Raw genomic sequence first — 4468 nt, 5'->3', positions numbered from 1 at the left:
CAGCCAGTCACAGGTGGGCAGGATCAGATTATCTCCTTGTGAGCTCAACAAAGGCACTTTTAGTCCAACAGTCAGGCTGATGGGCTGGGTTTTCTGAGGCAGGCCGTTATGTATGATGATAATAACAACAGCCACGAAAAGCTAGTCAAAGAAACAGTTCCAACATGAAGTCAGAATTAGTTTTTCTCTGCATTGGGAGCACAGAGTCTTAGCCACTGTAAAATAGGAGGGAAGGGGGCCAGGCAGAATTTTTGAAACAATGACATAGCCCAAGGACACAACATAAACCGATTAAAATCAAATGGGTCCAAGATGGCAGACAAGTCAACTTTGACTAGACCTTGATCCTCAATCAGCAAGCTAAATGACACACTCAGAGGTGCCATGATGCTTCCAAAGTTGACCATCAAAGACCAAAAAGCAGGCAGTGGTCCGACCCCTGGAAATCCCCTCCCTTTCCTCAAAATAGTTGGAATAATCCTCCCACTCATTAGCCTATGAAATTACTCAGCCCATAAAAGCTAACCACAACCCCTTTCAAGGCCACTGTATTCACGCTCTGCGATGGTGATGGCCCATGCTCTGTGGAGTGTGTTTCTCTCTGAATAAATTCACTTGTTACCTATCACTTTGTTTCTCACTGAATTCTTTCTGCTATGAGACATCAAGAACCTGAGCCTGGCCTTTCTTACTCCCCGGCCATCTTGGTAGCTGCTCTTGGTTGGAGGCATCCCGCACCTAAGGCAGGGAGATGGTGGCCGCCAAGAAGATGAAAAAGTTACTGGAGTCAATCAACTCTAGGCTCCAACTGGTTATGAAAAGTGGAAAGTATGTGCTGGGGTACAAGCAGTCTCTGAAAATGATCAGACAAAGTGAAACCGGTCATCCTCACTAACAACTGCTCAGCCTTGAGGAAATCTGAAATAGAGTATTATGCCATGTTGGCCAAAACTGGTGTCCATCACTACCATGGCAATAATACTGAATTGGGCACAGATGTGAAAAGTACAACAGAGGTATGCACATTGGCTATGATTGATCCTGATGATTCTGATATCATTAGAAGCATGCCAGAACAGACTGGTGAAAAGTGAATCATATACAATTTTTCTTTAATAAAACTGGCAAGAAAGTGCTTGTTAAAAAAAAAAAAAAGAACCTGAGCTTGTAACCAGGTCTGTGATCTCAGTTTGAAGACTGTGGGTTTTGGGTCAGTTCAAGTTCCAATCTGGGTTTTGGCTGGGTGTGAGTCCTGGCACATGAGTTCAAGTCTCAATCTAAGGTAAACGGCTTCAACTGGACCACCAGAGAAGTCCCTTGCAGAGATTCTTACCTTAGTTTCTTCACCTCTGGAAATTTTCTATGGTGACCCATGTGTTGCTTTTGTAATCACAGAAATGTAACACATGTTACAGGCTGAACCATGCCCCTCAAATTCATATGCTGAAGTGCTAACCCCCAGTACCTCAGTATGTGGCTGGATTTGGAGAAAGGGCCTTTAAGTAGGTATTTAAGTGAAAAAGGAGGTCATTAGGTTGGGCCCTACTCTGATATGGACCCTACTCCACACTTCCCAAGTGGCACTAGTGGTAAAGAACCTGGCTGCCAATGCAGGAGACATAAGAGACATGGTTCGACCACTGGGTAGGGAAAATCCCCTGGAGGAGGGCAGGGCAACCCACTCCAGTATTCTTGCCAGGAGAATCCCATGGACAGCGGAGTCTGAGGGCTACAGCCTATGGGATTGCAAAGAGTCACACATGACTGAAGCGACTTAGCAGGCATGCAGCACTACTCCAATGTGACCAGTGTTCTTCTAAGAAGAGGGGATTAGGACACAGATACTCATAGAAAGAGGCCCAGGGAGAAGATGTTGTTCAGTCATTCAATTGTGTTCAACTCTTTGCCACCCCATGGACTGCAGCATGCCAGGCTTCCCTGTCCTTCACCAACTATCAGAGCTTGCTCAAACTCATGTCCATTGAGTTGGTGATACCATACAACCATTTCATCCTCTGTCGTCCCCTTCTCCGCCTGCCTTCAATATTTCCCAGCATCAGAGTCTTTTCCAGTGAGTCAGTTCTTCACATCAGGTGGCCAATGTATTGGAGCTTCAGCTTCAGCATCAGTCCTTTCAATGAATATTCAGGACTGATTTTCTTTAGGATTGACTGGTTGGATCTCCTTGCAGTTCAAGGGACTCTCAAGACTCTTCTCCAACATCACAGTTTGAAACTATCAATTCTTCTGCACTCAGCCTTCTTTACGGTCCAACTCTCACATCTATACATGACTCCTGGAAAACGCCACTTTGACTATACTGACCTTTGTTGGCAAAGGAATGTCTCTGCTTTTTAATATGCTGGTTAGGTTTTTCATGGCTGCAATCACTGTTCACAGTGATTTTGAAGCCAGAAAAAATAAAGTCAATCTTTGTTTCCCCATCTATTTGTCATGAAGTGATGGTATCAGATGTCATGATCTTTGTTTTTTGAATGTTGAGTTTTAAGCCAGCTTTTTCACTCTCTACTTTCATTTTCATCAAGAGGCTCTTTAGTTTCTCTTCTCTTTCTGCCATATGAATGGTGTCATCTGCATATCTTAGGTTATTGATATTTCTCCCTGCAATCTTGATTCCAGCTTGTGCTTCATCCAACCTGGCATTTCGCATGATGTACTCTGTAAGTTAAATAAGCAGGGTGACAATATAGAGCCTTGATGCACTCCTTTCCCAGTTTTGAACCAGTCCATTGTTCCATGTCCGGTTCTAACTGTTGTTTCTTGACCTGCATACAGGTTTCTCAGGAGGCAGGTAAGGTGGTCCGGTATTCCCATCCCTTTTTTTTTTTTTTTTTTTTTAGTAATTCCAAATATTTATTTTACTCCGTTATTCAAATTCTTTTGTTTGCCTTCAGGCTGAGACTTTACAGACTGTTTTGCAGCCCTCTGTATAAAATACGTCCCAAGATGGACACCTATGAAGGAAATCACAGCTACAAGAAGCCAGTTCTTTCTGATCCAACTGCTATTTTTCATCTTGTCTTTCTAGCTCAAGCTCTGACTCAGAGCTGCTTCTTTCTGAAACTTGCAAGCCTGCTACTTCCCTGGGAGGTGGTTCTTCTTAGGATTTGTAACTGCCAGAGTGTCTGGTTCAGAGAGGTTGTCCTTACTAGGAATTTGGAAAACAGGGCTGCTTTTGATCCTGTGCCACCCCAAATGTATGAACCCAATCAGAGGTACCATAACAACCAGAACTTTGTAGTCTTTCCAGAAGTTCTGAAAGCTCATAGCACTTCAGCATCAGTGTACCTGCCCACCGGCCGCCGCCCACAGTCCCCGAGGCCACACCTCGCGCCTCCGCCGCTCCCGGAGATCTATTCCCATCTCTTGAAGAATTTTCCACAATTTGTTGTGATCCACAGAGTCAAAGGCTTTAGAGTAGTCAAGGAAGCAGAAGTAGATGTTTTTCTGGAGTTCTCTTACTTTTTCTAATATCCAATGGATGTTGGCAATTCGATCTCTTGTTTCTATACTGTTTCTAAATCTAGCTTGAACATCTGGATGTTCTTGGTTCACATACTGTTGAAGTCTAGAATGGAGGATTTTGAGCATGAACTTGTTAGCATGTGAAATGAGTACAATTGTGTGGTAGTTTGAACATTCTTTGGCATTGCCCTTCTTTGGGATTGGAATGAAAACTGACCTTTTCCAGTCCTGTGGCCACTGCTAAGTTTTTCAAATTTGCTGGCATATTGAGTACAGCAGTTTCACAGCGTCATCTTTTAGGATTTGAAATAGCTCAGCTGGAATTCCATCACCACCACCAGCTTTGTTCGTAGTGATGCTTCCTAAGGACCACTTGACTTCGCACTCCAGGATGTCTGACTCTAGGTGAATGATCACACCATCGTGGTTACCTGGGTCATTAAGATCTTTTTTGTACAGTTCTTCTGTGTATTATTGCCACCTCTTCTTAATATCTTCTGCTTCTGTTAGGTCCATAACGTTTTGGTCCTTTATTGTGCCCATGTTTTCATGAAATGTTCCCTTGATATCTCTAATTTTCTTGAAGAGATCTCTAGTCTTTCCCATTCTATTGTTTTCTTCTATTTCTTTGCATTGTTCACTTAGGAAGGCTTTCTTATCTCTGCTTGCTACTCTTTGAAACTCTGCATTCGGATGGGTATAGCTTTCCTTTTCTCCTTTGCCTTTCACTTCTCTTCTTTTCTCAGCCATTTGTAAGGCCTCCTCAGTCAACCATCTTACCTTTTGCATTTCTTTATCTTAGGGATGATTTTGATCACTGCTTCCTGTACAATGTTACAAACCTCTGTCCATAGTTCTTCAGGCACTCTGTCTATCAGACCTAATGCCTTGAATCTATTTGTCACTTCCACCGTATATGCATAAGGGATTTGATTTCAGTCACACCTGAATAGCCTGGTGGTTTTCCCTACTTTCTTCAATT

At 43.1% G+C, this 4468-nt stretch overlaps 1 pseudogene; it reads left to right on the top strand.

Moving 5' to 3' along the window:
- The first annotated feature begins 751 nt into the window (after positions 1-751).
- Positions 752-1094, top strand: LOC133068367 (large ribosomal subunit protein eL30-like; annotated as a pseudogene).
- The last annotated feature ends 3374 nt before the right edge of the window (positions 1095-4468 follow it).

Source organism: Dama dama, chromosome 13, assembly GCF_033118175.1.
Source record: "Dama dama isolate Ldn47 chromosome 13, ASM3311817v1, whole genome shotgun sequence".
In the NCBI taxonomy this organism is placed as follows: domain Eukaryota; kingdom Metazoa; phylum Chordata; class Mammalia; order Artiodactyla; family Cervidae; genus Dama; species Dama dama.
The sequence above is the reverse complement of the archived record's forward strand: the minus strand, read 5'-3'. Positions and strand labels throughout refer to the sequence as shown.